This window comes from Ochotona princeps, chromosome 4 (genome assembly GCF_030435755.1).
Source record: "Ochotona princeps isolate mOchPri1 chromosome 4, mOchPri1.hap1, whole genome shotgun sequence".
Taxonomy (NCBI): domain Eukaryota; kingdom Metazoa; phylum Chordata; class Mammalia; order Lagomorpha; family Ochotonidae; genus Ochotona; species Ochotona princeps.
This window is the reverse complement of record NC_080835.1, coordinates 53242181-53259114: the sequence shown is the minus strand read 5'-3', so window position 1 is coordinate 53259114 and position 16934 is coordinate 53242181. Positions and strand designations below refer to the sequence as shown.

The 16934-nt window shown below is 44.7% G+C and overlaps 1 protein-coding gene across 3 annotated transcripts in view; it reads left to right on the top strand.

Annotated features, from left to right (window-relative positions):
* Positions 1-390: 390 nt before the first annotated feature.
* Positions 391-16934, top strand: part of FAM168A (family with sequence similarity 168 member A) — a 165889-nt gene continuing 149345 nt past the window's right edge. Inside the window, exon 1 of one of the 3 annotated variants that reach the window (XM_004589905.2) lies at positions 391-665. The gene's annotated coding sequence lies outside the window, so the exon portion shown is untranslated. The remainder of the gene's footprint in view (positions 666-16934) is intronic. The other 2 variants (XM_058663564.1, XM_004589904.2) reach the window with 2 other exon arrangements.

Here is a 16934-nt window from a genome sequence, read left to right as displayed (position 1 = left end):
TATGGTGGAAGAACCAGAACTGCATCTCCCAGCAACCGTAGTACCGGGTCTGAGACGGACGGGCCCGGGAAGAATGTAGGGCTGAAAAGCCATGCTGGGAGTTGTAGTCCGGCGGTTAGCTCGCGCGCGACCGTGTTGGTAAAGGCTGGAAGGGCTCCGAGCTTCGCCACTTGTGCTGTTGCACAACCTGACTTCCCTCCCGTGCGCCCTTGGAGTCTGCAGACGCCTCCCGCGGACGACTGGCTCTACTCCATTGTCCGAGACCGGAGAGGGCGCGGCCTCTCGGTCTCGGGCGCGCGGCGGAAGGCGCCGGCCGACTGCGGCCGGAGCAGGGCATGCCGGGAGTTGTGGTCCGGGTGCGCTGAAGCCGGGGGACGTGTCGCGCCGGCGCGCCGGCTCCTCCTTCCCCTCCCGGCTCAGCGGTCCCCCGCCCCCCGCCCGCAGCCGGGCGTCCCCTCCCCCACCGGCGGCTCCTCGGCGGCGACTGCGGAGGATTCAGAGCCGAGTCGCTGAGGAGGAGGCTCTCCAGCCGCTGCGCGCCATCCGCCACCCCGTTGGATACGGGCGAGGGAGCGAGAGCGTCGCCGCCGTAGCCTCCCGCGAAGACAAGGGCATCGCTCGCCGCCACAGCCGCCGCCGCCGTTTTCGCCTGCAGTCGCTCGCCGGTAAGGAGAACCCCCCCGCGGCCGTCCGGTCCGCTCGTCTGCAGCCCGGGATGGCCGTGCCCGGGAGAAGGGAGAGTGGCGGCTGCCCAGCTCCCCGCGCGGCCGGGGGAGGGGGCCAGGTGGCGAGGGAACGGCGGGCTGGGGGTGGGTTGAGGGTGGGACCCGCGCAGGTGGGGGTGGGCGAGGGGGAGCAGCTGGACCTGGGATGGGAGCGGGGACTCGGGGGGAGGTCGAGGCAGGATTTCGGGATGGTTTTGGGGCGAGGTGCAAGATAAGACTGGCCTGGGATGGCTTTTCATGGGGGAGGGGACCGCAGAAGGGTGGTGATTTGGGGTTGGCCGGGAAGCAGTTGACAGCTTGTATCCTGAACCAGGGTGGCAGGTAGAGAATAGGACCTTGGGGAGTGGAGGAATTTGGGGTGGATTTGGGGCAGGCTGATGGAGGTGGTAGGAACTGGGGGGCTGAGAGGGGGCAGGGATTGAGCCCCGAGTTTGAAGTGGGCGTTTGTCATCTGAGGATGATGGAATGTGTAGAGCTATATGGAACAACATGGGTCAGGGTAGGGCATGGGAGCCGGAATTTGGGGTTTACCTGGGTAGGCTGATGGGGGTTGGTGTAGCTGGTGGAAGTGTGCGGGTGAGCTGGCAGAAAGGGGGGGCTTAATTGGAAGTTAGGCCCTGAATGGATATTGAAATTGGGGGCGGGACACAGTGGGATAGGATTTAAGGTGATCCTGGAAGGGGCATAATGGTTTCTTGGGTTCAGGGTGGAAGTGGAGGGCACCTAAGACTCAGCTGGGTAGGACTCACCGAAGAACAGTGGCAGGTGGTGAGCGCGGTTGGGGGATGGTGTCTGGGAGAAAATGTCCCTTCGCCAAGGTGGCAGAGGGAGTGTTGAAGAAGGAAGGTACCAGGGGAGGCGGCAGCCCTGGCTTTTGCCGCTGGTGGGGGGCAGAGGGGTCATTGGAGGAATAGGAGCCCCGGAGTTGTGGCTGTGGATGGAGCAGGAAGGATGGAACAGTGCTGGGAAGAGGTGCATTGGATCTTTTTGGAGAGGAAGGGTTAGGACACTGGGGGCACGGTGGGCCGCATTGGTGGCTGGTGCTGGGGGAGGAGCAGGCCTCTGAGGGGCGCTGCTAGAGGACATCTTAGGCGGACCGTTTGACCTTTTTGTTTGTTGCTTTCCTTTGTGTCAGTATTCTTCGGAAGTGATGTCCGGGCTTAGCAGGGTGAAGTTGAGAGGGGCCTTCGTTAAGGTAGAGCTAAGAAAGCAAAGATATTTCTTATTATTTATGTTCATAAAAAGAAAGTTGAAGGGGGGGCGAATCCACTCCCACACCAAAGGTGGAAGCAGGTGGAGCTGGAATGTCCTTCTCGAGGACGTTTGTGCCGCTTCTCCCTTGCATGAAGGGCTCACAGCTGGCCCTTGCACTGGGGATTGAAATGTGGTTGGATTAGCCTCAGGTAGTTAAGGGTATATTCCTTGTTTGAGAGCTGATGAGTCGGAGAATTAGAAGGCGCAATTCATTTTCTAGGCAAGGCGAAAGAGCTTTGGCCTCTCCCCCACTCCAAACCCTTTAAAATTGATTGCTTGAAGACTCCATTTATTGGTGTCCTGGTTTGCAAGGCAATTAGGCTCATCATTGTATTGCAGGCCAATAATCCCGAGATGAGTCTTGGCACCACTGCTTTATGTAAACAGAGAGAAGACAGGAAATAGGGAAATGTCATAAATATTCATTGGGGAGATGGTTCGCTATTGATGGAGTTTTCCATTTAATTCTCTTTTTGGTGTTGCCCGATAAGATTGAAGATAATTGGACTATATTTCTGTAGATTGAATTTTCTTCTGAAGGAATTCAGGTGGTCAGAATTCTGTCAGATGTGGATAAAGAATCCAAAAGCCTTCAGAACTATCCAAACCGCTTGGACAGAACCCTCGGAATATGTACACAGTGAGACTCTGGGTTGATGTGAGGTGGCGGCTCCTCATCCCTGAGTACTGGGATGTGTGGAAAGTCATGAGTGGTTTCTCCCTTTGTTTCTCCCCTCCCCCCAGAAACAACAAGAAGAAAGCAAAATTTGGAAGCAATAAGTACACCCAATTTTCCCTAAACCTCGATCCTTCCCACCCTGATCCACCATGTAATAAGTATAAAAAATAAAATTTATATTAAAAAAAAGAATCTAAGAGGCATTATATTTTCAGGAGATGATTTTGATACAGGCACATTGCCTTACCTGCAGACACCATATCTTCATGGTTGCTTCAGGTAGTGCTTAGTGCTGTGCTTGCTCTCGGGGCAGATCTCAGGGGGGATTGGCAGGGTAAGTGGAAGGAAGATCTTTAAGGAAAGAGTTTTTGGACTTAATGGCATTAATATGATATGTTAAACACCAAGTGGCTCTTAATTGGAGCTCAGACTGAGGAAAAAGGAAGAAGGATGCAAAGAGGATAAAATTGGCACCAATTGGATTAAAATAAATCCTTTTGTTTTTGTTCAAGCTTCAGAGTTCAGCTTGCAAACAAACCATTTTCCTTGGCTTTCACAGTTGAGCCTATCAAAATACCCAATTAGAATTTTTTCCTTTCCTTTTTTTTTTTGTACTTCCAAACTGAGCAGAATGATGGAATGTTTAGCGCTGTCCTTAAAATTGAAAGTGTTTCCCCCCCACCCTTTCCCCAGGGCCTTTCTGTATTATAATAAAGGCCAGGTTTGAGCAGTTTACCTGTAACTCAATGAGGGTGTGCTTTAATGTGACCATTTTTCCTCATAACTTTCCTCTGGGGCCCAGACATGGCTTTTGTGACTCTGCACGCTTGGTGTAGAGGTGAGATGTTTATATTAAAGTCCTAGCTTTGAAAAACTCCAAATGAAAGTAATCACCCAGGAGAAACGTGCTGGCGGGTTTGCTGCCTTCCTGGCAGTTGTGGTCACCTGTGTAGTAGTATGTGTATAAAGCCCATTGGAATCTACCTCAGTGTGCTCACCAGGTGTTCTGCTGAGAGGGGGCAAGCTGATGGAGTTCTTCGCGGATGGACACCTGTGTGAAATGAGTAACCCGTAAATTTAGGAGTTAGAGTCCTGGCTTTAAACCTACAGTCTCCCACTTGAGAACTGAGCGAGTTGAATAAAGTCATCAGAAACACCTGTCATGCCCAGTTGTCCATCGTTGTGAATGTACTTAATGCTGCTGAGCTGTATGTTTATATCCAGTTAAAGTGGGAAAAATCAAAATTGAAGACTTTCATACTCTGTAAGGGGAACAGATCAGTCTGTGACCTTCAAGCACTGCACAAACCTGAAGTGACTTTTCACTTAATGCCTACCAAGTATCAAGGGAAATGAAAAGGAGCAAAAAGGAGTCGTTAGGATGCGCCCATTGTCATGGGAGAGAGAGACACTGTGTGTGTCTGAGAACTGAGCTAAGCTAAATGAGAGGCTAGGTGTGGCTTGTGAGGTGCATCTGCCTTGGACCCCTGTGCTGTTTCCTGGGGCAGCATGGGCTCATCTGTCAAGGGGGTAGTAGAACCGATCACTCAGGGTTTTTGACAGGATTACAGCAGTAGTTCGTGGAAAGCCTTTAGCACAGTATGGAGTGTGGTACACAGTAGGAAATGTCAGTCATGCTATTGCTGTTACAGAGGTAGGCAGAGGTTTGGATGCCCTGCAACAATTCTTAGCATCCTAGTGTTCTATTGATTTACAGTTTCATATTGCCTATTTGCATGTTTGTAGTATAGACTTTTTTTAAGATTTTTTTAAGATTTATTGATTTATTTTTATCGGAAAGTCAGATTTACAGAGAGGAGAGACAAAGATCTTCCATCTGCTGGTTCACACCACAAGTGACTACAATGGAGCTTAGTTAATCTGAAACCAGGAACCAGGAGCGTCTTCCAGGTCTCCCACATGGGTGCAGGGTCCCAAGGCTTTGGGCTGTCCTCAACTGCTTTCCCTGGCTGCAAGCAGGGAGCTGGATGGGAAGTGGAACAGTCGGGACATGAACCGGCGCCCATGTGGAATCCTGGTGCATGCAAGGTGAGGACTTTAGCTGTTAGGCTACTGTACTGGGACTGGCTTTTTTTTTTTTTTAATTCATTCTTATTGGAAAGGCAGGTTTTTTTTTTTTTTTTTTTTTTTTTTTTTTTTTGTATTGTAGAGAGGAGGAGAGACAAAGATTTTCCATTCACTAGTTCACTAGTTCACTTCCCAAATGGCTGTGATCTGTGATGGCTGGAGCTGAGCTGACCCAAGGACAGGAGGCAGAAGGCAGGAGGCAGGAGCCAAGAGCCAAGAGCTTCTTCTGGGTCTTTCACATGGGTGCAGGTTCCCAAGGCTTTGGGCCATCCTCTGGTGCTTTCCCAGGCCATAGTCAGAGAGTTGGATTGGAAGTGGAGCAGCAGAGACACAAACCACTACCCACATGGGATCCCGGCTCTAGGATGAAGATTAGCCTGATAAGTCACCTTGCTAGACTCTGTTTCTTCTTTTTAAATTTTGAAAAAAGTCATCTGTGTAAAAGTATGTTAATATAAATCCACAATTTGAAGAATAAGAGCAGATTGCAGGCCTGTATACTTTGCCCGTCTTTACGAAGAGCTTTCTAGCACCTCTGAGACCTCCTGTGGGACACTGTGTGGTTGTCTCTTGCTTTTTTTTTTTTTACTTTTATCAAACACATGCATAACCTTAATCCATATGTTTCATTTTTGCAACTGGTAAAAAATATATTATTAGAAATAGATAAAGAGAGAATTGTCATTTGCTAGTTCACTGCCCAAATGTTTGCCAGTAGCCGGAGCCAGAGCCAGGAGCTGAAAATTTCATCCAGATGCCTGGCTGTGTGGCAGAGACCCGGTTCTTTGCCATCACCTACTGCCTCCCCAGGCAAGCATTGGTGGGAAGCTAGAATTGGGAGCCCCAGACAGGAATCCAGCCCAGGCGCTTTGATCTGGGAGGAATGTGGGCATCTTTCTTGTGAAGTGAATTTACTATTTATTTGTTATTGAAACTTCAAAAAGGCATGTGCAAATGGCAATTTTACTGTGGGTTTAACTCTACCTAGGATTTCATTATTTGCTGAGGCTAACTACAAGGTCCAATACAATTCATATTCAGCACTAATAAATACTTTTTAAAAAAGATTTATTTATTGATTTAAATATTTATCTATCTTTTTATTGCAAAGTCAGATATACAGAGAGGAGGAGAGACAGAGAGGATCTTCCATCTGATGGTTCACTCCCCAAGTGACTGTAACGGCCGGTGCTGCGCTGATCCAGAGCTAGGAGCCAGGAACCTCCTCCAGGTCTCCCACGTGGGTGCAGGGTCCAATGGATTTGGTCTGTCCTCCACTGCCTTCCCAGGCCACAAGCAGGGAGCTGGATGGGAAACAGGGCAGCCAGGACTAGAACCGGTACTCATATGGGATACTGGTGTGTTCAAGGAGAGGACTTTAGCTGCTAGGCTACCATGCCGGGCCCAGATTTATTTATTTTTATTGCAAAGTCAGATATATAGAGAGGAGGAAAGACACAGGAAAATCTTGCATCCGATGATTCACTCCCCAAGTGACCGCAAGGCCGGAACTGAGCCGCCCCGAAGCTAGGAGCCAGGAACCTCCTCCAGGTCTCCCTGGCAGGTGCAGGTTCCCAAGGCTTTGGGCCATCAAGCAGGGAGCTGGAAGGGAAGTGGGGCTGCGGGGATTAGAACCGGTGCCCATATGGGATCTTGGCACATTTAGGACAAGTCCTTTAGCTGCTAGGCCACTGCACTGGGCCATAATAAATACTTTTGAAATTTTTAATGGGCTATCTATGTAAATGTTAGTTGCCTTTTTCCCCCTGCATCTAGCACAAAACTGACATCAGGACACCCTATGCATGAATAAGGAGCTTGATATTTGGCTTGGTGGCTTTCTGAAGGGTTTTTTCCCCAGTGCAGGTGATGTCTATGAAGGTCAGTTTGCAGCTTGACCTTGAAACTTGGAGTTTGTTGGATATAGTGCAGTGAAGAAGGTGTTAACAACTTTCTTCTGGTGGCTTTAAGGGACTTGGCTCTACATTGCTAGTGCTGGTTGGGCAAAGTGAAGCCGTCGAGGCTGTGGTGGGGAATGTACCATACATTGTCCTCCATTATCGTCACAGCTAGTTATTTCCATCTGAATTTCCTACCCGTAACTTACTCTAGAGTTAGCGGAAAAGTGAGAAAGAGTGTCTGTAAGAAAAGCAATTTATATAATAAAAGCAGCATAATACTCCTCTGATGGATAAATACATGGATTAAGTGAGATAAGGAGGCCAGAGCACCTGAGATACTGACTGGCACATACAAGTTGGTACCTAATAAGGTAGCTGTTACTATGAATTCTGTATTTATTTTACTTGTGGATTGTTTAAGACTGAATTTTCCTTTAGGCTATTGTTATTATTTTTAGTTATTTTTAAATTTTATTTATGTTTTTGAAGATTTATTTTTTTTAATTGGAAAGGCAGGTAATCAGAGAGAATGAGATGCAGAAAGACCATTCATCTGCTGGTTCGCTCCGCACGTGGCCACAGATTTCATGTGCACAAGTTTAGGAACAGAGCATGCTGTCTACCTTACCCTGCCTTCCTCTTGCCTTCCTTCCCACCCTTCCTAGCTATTACCCTCCCTCTTTCCTTTCTTATCTTTCTTTTAATTTTTTGCAGTGACATAATGTCAGTTTACTTTATAGTGGCCACAGCAGGACACTTTTTTTTGTTTTACTAATTTTTCTTTTTAAAATTTATTTAAATAAATTTTATTTTTTGTAATGATTACATTTTTAAACTTTTGTTTTACTAATTTATTTTAATGAATTTTATTTTTTGTAGTCGTTACATGGTGGATCAGGGTGGGAAGGATCGAGGTTTAGGGAAAATTGGTTGTACCTATTGCTTCCAAATTTTGCTATTTTTTCTTGTTTCTGGGGGGAGGGGAGAAACAAATGGGGAAACCACTCATGATTTTCTGCATGTCCCAGTACCCAGGGATGAGGAGCCGCCACTTCACATAAACCCAGAGTCTCACTGTGAACGTATTCTGAGGGTTCTGTCTGAGTGGTTTGGATAGTTCTAAAATGCTCCCTATTTCACTGATCTGAGGATGTCACACTCCCAATGTCCATTGGTTCCATTCACCAAGATTTTTTGCTGTCATTGTTGGTTCGGGATGGTTGTCCAATTCTGTCCGTTTTCTGCTACAGCACCAAATGAGCTGCCATATTCTCCTTTTACAACAGGGCCTGTGTCCACTGCTCTGCCTTTTTCGTGAAGTAGGACATGTTCTTGCAGGCGTGTCCAACGATCCAGGCAAGGCATCCCAAGCATTGCCAGATCCCCCACTGTTACTCATTTTTTTCTGGATTGTATCTCCCCTCACCTAATTTACTTTTGGAATGTAAATTTATGTTACTGCTTTCACATGTGAGGCTAGATGAAGAACACATCCATCATGGCAGCACATCCCAAGGTCCGGGATCTAGCATTCTTGTTCATGACAAGCAGGTTTAAGATATCTGTCAACAAATATCTATTGAGTGCTAAGATGCAGACAGTGAGGAAGTACTGGAGTCTGTCCTTAATTGTTACTTCTTTTCTTGTAGAAAGTCTTAATGTGAATTTCTTTATCAATTCTTTCTAGCTTGTGTATCTTCTGTAAAATCAGATAAGCCAATCTCCAGTGTGCTGCTGTTCTCCTGTTCTTTCTATGTGGAAAGGCCTGTCCCTACTGAATTCCTTGTTTTTTTTTTTTTTTTAATTCCTTATTCTTTATTCTGTCCACCATATGAGCTGTGCTGCTGAACAGAGTTCATGGTTTTTGCTCTTCCCAGTTTAGCAGAAAGAGACATTTGAAAAAGAGCTGATGCTTACAAGGTGTCTTCACAATTCATATTAAATATGTTGTTGTTTTACACTTAAGTAAACTCTTAATGTCTTACAAAGTGAGTAAAATCTGGTTGGGGCACTAAGAAGGATAATACGTCTGTTTAAAAAGAAAACATGAATTCTGCTAAAATTGAAGCAAGAACAAACATCACGTCTGTTGTGAAACTTGTGTGGAAGAATAGTGAAGTCATTGATGCTTTGCAGAAAACTTGTGAGACAGGGCTTCAAAGCAGTCAGCAGCTTACAAATAAATAGCTTGTTTTCAGAAGGGGCAAGATCATGTTGGAGATAAAGCGGCACAGCATCCACATCAGCCAGTGCGGAGAACTTTAATCATGTTTGTGCCCTGAGTGAACATGACCAGCGATGACCAGTTTTAGCAGTAGTCAAACTGTGGACATCTCAATTGGTTCAACCTGCACAATCCTGATTAAAAAATTAAAGATGAGCAAACTCTGTTCTGAGTACCAGAACAGTTGGGCTCACATTAGCTACCCACACAAGAAAAGAGCTACAACTGAAATTTTAAACAGGTGGGACTAAGATCCTGAGGCATTTCTTCAAAGAAGCGTAAGTGGAGATAAAACATGGCTTTGTCAGTACCATCAAGGTACAATCAAAGCAGTGGTTATTATAAAGTGCGAGTGGCTGAGTGAAAGTTCTACTGAACTGGTCAAGAGCAATGATCATAGCAGCAGCTTTAATTCAGTTGAGTTGTTAAGGGGTTTACTGATGTATATTGTGGCAAGATAGTGGTTCAGGAATGGGCAGATGCGTTCTGTAGAAAGTATCTTAGGCTCTGTGAGCCGTCTCTGATCTCTGTAATTATTCCTGCTTTCATTTCAAAATGTAAAAAGCATTTGCAGCTCATAGATCACACGAAATACAGAACATGAGCAGGTCATAGTTTGTCCATCTCTTCTTCTTCTTTTTTTTTTTTTAAAGATTTATTTTATTTTTATTACAGAGTCAGATATACTGAGAGGAGGAGAGATAGAGAGGAGGTGGAGATGCCGGGACTAGAACCAGCAGCCATATGGGATCAAGGCGACGACCTTAGCCACTAGGCCACGCTGCCGAGCCCAATGTCCATCTCTTCTTACATTGTAAATCAAAATCAGGATTTTTGTTGTAGGATGTCAAAGAGCAAAAAGTCTAATAAGGTTCATATTAATTTATTTTCACAAAAATATGTTTCTTGGGTTGCTTTGAATATCTTTAGTATTGAAAATAATTATGCCATATTTTTGTCAAGCCATGTTTGTCTTGAAGTTTAATATTGTGCTTAACAGGGCCTTTGATCTCTGTATGAAGCTGCTCCAAGAACATAGTGACTTGTAATATGATTTCTTCTCCTCCTGCCACATAGGCAGGCGTCTTGGTCTTATCTAGTCCTTATGACTAAATAGGATGTGCTTTCTCTCAGATATGGAAATATTGAAGAGATCCTGGACTGGTAGACTTCACAGTAAACTTCAGTTCCTGGCTGATTTAAGATTATGCTCTTGATTTGCCTTCTGATTATGTCTTTTAAACTTGAGAATTTCTGCTAATATCTTTATTTCTTTTCTAGCCACAGTTCTGTGTTTTTTCTTTATATGTTAGTTTTCTGTTGTATTTTCTTTCTTTTATTGAGTTGGTAGTAAAATTCTCTATCTATAATATAGTTTATATGTGCAAATGTAAACACGTATAGGTATACTATTCATGATTCTTCAGATACAATTAAACCATTTTATTTGATTTGTAGTGTATAGGTTGCTCATGACCTGTTGTTTTTTTTTTTAAAGATTTTATTATTATTATTGGAAAGCCGGATATACAGAGAGGAGGAGAGACAGAGAGGAAGATCTTCCATCCGATGTTTTCATTCCCCAAGTGAGCCACAACGGGCCGGTGCGCGCCAATCCGAAGCCAGGAACCAGGAACCTCTTCCGGGTCTCCCACACAGGTGCAGGGTCCCAAAGGTTTGGGCCGTCCTCGACTGCTTTCCCAGGCCACAAGCAGGGAGCTGGATGGAAAGTGGAGCATCCGGGATTAGAACCGGCGCCCATATGGGATCCCGGTGCGTTCAAGGCGAGGACTTTAGCCACTAGGCCACGCTGCCGGGCCCATGACCTGTTACTTTAAGTGGATGATGAAGTCATGACCCAAGAGTAATTTTTCTCAGGCTCTGAGACAAGTATGGGATGGGAATAGAAATATGAATGAGAACTTATTTGGATTCTTTCCTAGGCAATGTGCTGAGTACTTCTTCTCCATTATATAATTTCTACTACTCTGTAATGCTGCTTATCTTACAAAAGAATCTTAGGCAGTTTGAGGCTTCCTTACCTACTACTAAGAGAAGAAAGAGTAATATTAAAAGTCTAACCTGGGGATAGTTAACTATGTAAAGATTGTCAACAACAATACAATAAAATGGCTAAAAAAAAAAAAAGTCTAACCTGGGGGTCCAGCATAGTGGTGGGCTAGTTCTTTCCCTGTGGCACCAGCATCCCATATGGGTGTTGGTTTGAGTCCTACCTGCTCTGCTTCTGATCAGCTCCCTGCTAGTGGCCTGGGAAAGCACAGAGGCTGACCAAGTCACTGGGTCCCTGTACCCAATTGAGAGCTTCTGGCTTCCAGCTTGACTTTCTGTAGCAGCTATTTGGGGAATTAGCCAGCAGATGGAAAATCTCTGTCTGTTCCTCTACCTCCCCGCCTCGCCCCCTCGCCCCCAGTCTGTGATTCTTTTAAGTAAAATAAGGAAATTTTCTTTTTTTTTTTAAGGATTTATTTATTTTTATTGGGAAGGCACAGATATATAGCGAGGAGGAGAGGTAGAGAGAATTATCTTCCGTCCGATGATTCACTCCCTAAGTGACTGCAATGGCTGGTGCTGAGCCAATCCGAAGCCAGGAGCTCTTCCATGTCTCCCACACGGGTTGGGCCATCCTCGACTGCTTTCCCAGGCCACAAGCAGGGAGCTGAATGGGAAGTGGGGCTGCTGGGATTAGAACCGGCGTCCATATAGGATTGTGGTGTGTTCAAGGTGAGGACTTAAGCCACTAGGCCACGCCGCCGGGCCCAATAAAGAAATTTTCAAAATAAAACCAAACAACCCAATCTCGCATGGGCTTTTGGCACAGAGGTTAGGATGCTGTTTGGGATACCTATGTCCCATATTGGAGTGCTTCTTGGGGGCATTTGAAAAGTGAACAGGCAGGTGAAAATTTATCTGTCTTTCTCTTTCAAATAAATGAATATAATGATTTTGTCTTGTTCCAAAGTCCCTTTACTGTTCGCTTTGTTGTATATAAAATTCCCTGGTTTTCAACTGTTATATTAGCAGTTTTTTTTTCCTTAAGATTTATTTATTTGAAAGACTAAGTTAGAAGACAAATAGAGAAATCGTCCATCCTCTGGTTCACTCCCCAAATGACCCCAGTGTCCGCGGCTGGCCCAGAGTGAAGCTGGGAGAGTTGTTTTGCTTGGAGTCCATAGGAAATAGTAAATAGTGTGTGGTTAGAAAATGAAACAGTGTTTTAATTGCTTTTTTGTATATGAATTTTCTTTGATGTCATGCCAAAATTGACAACTGGTGGTTTTAAAAAGATCACATAGCTTTCTGGAATCTGTGTTATCTATGAACTTTTCATACTCTGTTGTAGTAAAATCCATTGGTCCGTTTTGTATTTTAAGTTTATCTTTTGTCCATGGATGATTTGTAGCATCCTGTATTGGTCATTTGAAAAACATTGATTCACTGAGTGTCTCAGTGTGCTTACACTGCCACAACTGATGTATTAGTCAGTGGATCAACAGAAATTCGTTTCATACAGTTTTTTTTTTAAATGTTCCTGAGAAGTAGATTTTTTTTTTAAAGATTTTATTTATTTTATTACAAAGTCAGATATGCAGAGAGGAGGAGAGACAGAGAGGAAGATCTTCCATCCGATGATTCACTCCCCAAGTGAGCCGCAACGGGCCGGTGCTGTGCCAATCCAAAGCCAGGAACCTGGAACCTCTTCCGGGTCTCCCACGCGGGTGCAGGGTCCCAAAGGTTTGGGCCGTCCTCGACTGCTTTCCCAGGCCACAAGCAGGGAGCTGGATGGGAAGTGGAGCTGATGGGATTAGAACTGGCGCCCATATGGGATCCCGGTGCGTTCAAGGCGAGGACGTTAGCCACTAGGCCACGCCGCTGGGCTCCGTTTCATACAGTTTTGAAGGCTAACAGTCTGAGATCAGGGTTTCAGGATGGTCAGTTTCTGGTGAATGTTCTCTTTTGACTTTAGCTGGCCACCCTGTGGCTAGATCCTCACATGGTGGGGCAGGTGGACAGAGGAGTGGGAGTAAGCCAGAGCAGGAGAGCAGGTGTACTTTTCTCAGGTAGCTTTGAATAAAAGCCATGGAACTCATCGTGGCTCCCCCCCGCCAACCCGTCTCATGACCTCATCTAAACTAGATATAAGTAACATGAATGTATGTTTATAATTACACAGTATGAATAAATGCCCACAATAAGTTATAAATAAACTTAATTATATCTCAAAGGTCCATCTCTAAATACTGTCACATTGGGGCTAGGGTTTTGCCATATGAATTTTTGAAGAATACAGTTAGTGTGTAGCACTGAGTTATGCAAATTTTAAAAAATGCTGATGTGTTCTATTGTATAATGTCAGAAAACCACACTTGTTAATCTCACCACTGATCTCATCAGATGAGTCTTTTCTAATTTTCATTTGAAAGTTCAAGTTTTATCACTGGCAACAAATACTGACAGTTGTTTTGCTTGAAGTGACAGTTTCTCATTGTTCATTTTTGAAAAAAAGTCTGCCAAATATCGAAGTCTGAATCATCAGTGTGTCTACCAGTCATTCTTTTAAGTAAAAATGTTTTACCAAAACAAACAAGAAAGCTAGTTCAGCCTGCAGCTCAGTAACACAGTGCTCCCTGCTTTTCCTGAGACATTTCAGGTACTTTAATATTTAGCAAAATTGCTTCTGTGAGCATCCCATTTCATGACACAGATTATTAAAAAGAGGTATGGTTAAGGATTGAGGTTTTATCGAAAATGATATTTACTGAAAATGAAACTGCATCTTTGGTCTGGCATGACCATGAAGATTACAATAATGCGAATTAGAGTTTGGTGTCATTGGTTTGATTCCATACCAGTTGATGCGTTTTATTTGTTAATGTGATTATCTTCCAGGATTTACTTATTTCTTATTGTGGGGAGTAGGTGATTTTGTCAGGCCTCTACTAAAAATGCTGTTTCAAAGCCAGTATGAATATAATTGTTTTTCCCTTGACTAGCAGAACCGAAAAATTAGCCTTTTACAACCCTTATCACCTATGAGACCTTGAATATTTTACTTCAATTTCTGTTTCTCATTAGCACTTTAAAAACATTCTTTATTCTTTATTTTTTATTTATTTGGAAGAGAGAAAGAAATTTTCTATCTACTGATTCTCAGCAGAAATTCCTGCAATAGCTAAAGCCAGGATCTAGGAATTCAATCCTAGTCTCCCATGAGGGTGGCAGCCATCTGAGTACTTGGGCCATCAAGCACTGCTTCCCAGTATGACATTAACAGGAAGCTAGAATTAGAAGTGGAGCTGGGACTTGAACCCAGGGATTTTGACATGGATTATAGGCATTCCAAGAGGCATTTCAATTGCTATGCCCAGTGCCCACCATGGTTTCTCATTACAAAGTGAGAAAATATTAGCAAGAGGGAGGGGAAAATATACAGTCATACACACACACACACACACACACACACACACACACACAGAATTATCATCTGCTTACTCCCCATATGCCTGCAGTAGCCAAGGCTAGACCAGCCTAGAGCTGATATCTGTAAACCCAGTTCAGGTTTTTTAGGTGGGTGACAGAAACCCAACCACTTGAGTCGTTACTTGTTGTCTCCCAGGGTCTACAGGTGTAATATGTAATCAGGAATGGAGCCAGCACTCGAACTCAAGCCCTCCAAAGTAAGCTGTGGCATAACTGCTAGCCCAAACAAGCTCCTCTTCTCATTTTTTAGTTTTTAAAAAGAAAAGGACAGTGATAATTATATGTACTTCCTAGGTAGTGTGAGGATTGGATAAGATCATTTGTATTCCCAGACTGATTTTACCAATAAAAGGCAGCTGTTACTCATGTTTAGAATGAGAGTGAGACTTAGTATGACTTTCAGTATGCAAAAGGGGAACAATGTTTTAGAAAAAAAAAATTATTGTGGAGACAGATAGGAGAGAGTTCCCATCTGCTGCTTTACTCCCTCAAAGCCCACAGTGACTGGGGCTGAGCCAGGTCAGAATTGGAGCTTGGATTTAATCCAGGCCTCCAGAAAGGTGGCCAGAATCCAGTCACCTAAGCTGTCATCGCTGCCTCTCAGGGTCTGCTTTATAAGGACTTAGCAGTCGGGCCCAGCGGCGTGGCCTAGAGACTAAAGTCCTCGCCTTGAACGCCCCGGGATCCCATATGGGTGCTGGTTCTAATCGCGGCTGCTCCACTTCCCATCCAGCTCCTTGCTTGTGTCCTGGGAAAGCAGTCGAGGACGGCCCAAAGCTTTGGGACCCTGCACCCGCGTGGGAGACCCGGAAGAGGTTCCAGGTTCCTGGCTTTGGATTGGCACAGCACCGGCCGTTGCGGCTCACTTGGGGAGTGAATCATCGGATGGAAGATCTTCCTCTCTGCCTCTCTTCCTCTCTGCATATCTGACTTTGTAATAAAATAAATAAATCTTAAAAAAAAAAAAGAATTAGCAGTCAGGAGCCGGAACTGGGAATTGAACCCAGGTACTCCAGCATGAGGTGTGGCTTAACTTTTTGCTAAATGCCTGCTTTTGTTTTGGATTTTGAAAAACTGTTTATTTGAGAAACAAAATATTTAATTTGTAGGCTTTCATAATTTAGGATTTATTTTTGCTTATTTGTCGTTTTTTTGAAGATTTATATACTTCAAAGGCAGAGTCACAGAGAGAGAGAGAGAGAGAGAGAGAGAGAGAAAGGAAGGAAGGGAGGAAGGGAGGGAGGGAGGGAAAAGGAAAGAGTTCACTCCTTAAAAGAGACCATGTTGACTGTAGCTGGGCCAGGCTAAAGTGAGGAGCTAGGAACTTCTTCTGGGTCTCCTACATGAGTGTGAGAGTCAAAGGACTTGGGCCATTTTCTGCTGCTTTGCTGGACGTGTTAGCAGGGAGCTTGGTTGGAAGTGGAGCAACAGGATTTGAACATACGGAATGCTGGCACCACAGGTAGTGGCTTAATGCGCTACACCACAGTGCTGGCTGTACTGGGTGTTGATTGCAGAGCTAACATACTGGCTGTTTGCTTGAAATTTTTCGTGAACCAATGCAAGTATGGAATAATGTTTTTTTTTTTATATAAGATTTATTTATTTTTGTTGGAAAATCAGAGAGGAGAAGAGACAGAGAGGAAGGAGGAAGATCTCCTGTGTACTGATTCATTCCCCAAGTGACCACAATGACCGGTGCTGAGCTGATATGAAGCCAGGAGCCAGGAACTTCTTCTGGGTCTCCCATAGAGGCACAGAGTCCCAAGGCTTTGGGCCATCCTTGACTGCTTTTCCAGGCCAAAAGCAGGGAGCTGGATGGGAACCGGCACCCATATGGGATCCCAGCACATTCAAGGGAAGTGTTTTAGCTGCTAGGCCATCGTGTTGGGCCCTGGAATGACCTTTGACTGTCAGGTTTTTGTACATGTGTCTGGCTTCTGGATGAAATAGATGGATTGTTCTGGAAAGTTCACTGAGGCTGATGATTCTTTCTCACTTAAAAATGTCAGTGAATGTGGGACACGCCCTTTATAAGCTCTTCTATCCATAGCAGCTGTTGTTGAGGACTCCTGTATTTGCCATAGCAACCTGCTGTACAGCAAAGGAAGAATGTTGCTTTTTCTCAAGCACTTACTTATGTTAGTGGTAATATCCTTATTTTTGAGATTGACGACTCTGGGTATGCTTTTTTTTTAATATTTATTTTTATTGGAAAGTCAGAATATATAGAAAGGAGGAGAGAGAAAGAGGAACATCTTCCGTTTGCTGATTCACTCCCCAAGTGGCTGCAATGGCCAGAGCTGCGCTGATCTGAAGCCAGGAGTCCAGAGTCTTCTCTGGGTCTTCATGCCAAGTGTTTGGGCCGTCCTTAACTGCTTTCCTAGTCTGTAAGCAGGGAACTGGATGGGAAGTGAGGCCACTGGACATGAACTGACACCCATATGGGATCCTGGCATGTGCAAGGCGAGGACTTTAACCACCAGGTTACTGCAGCAGGCCCTCTGAATATGCTTTTGATTAAAATGTGGAATAATGGAGGAGAAAGCCAACTCCATTTCAGT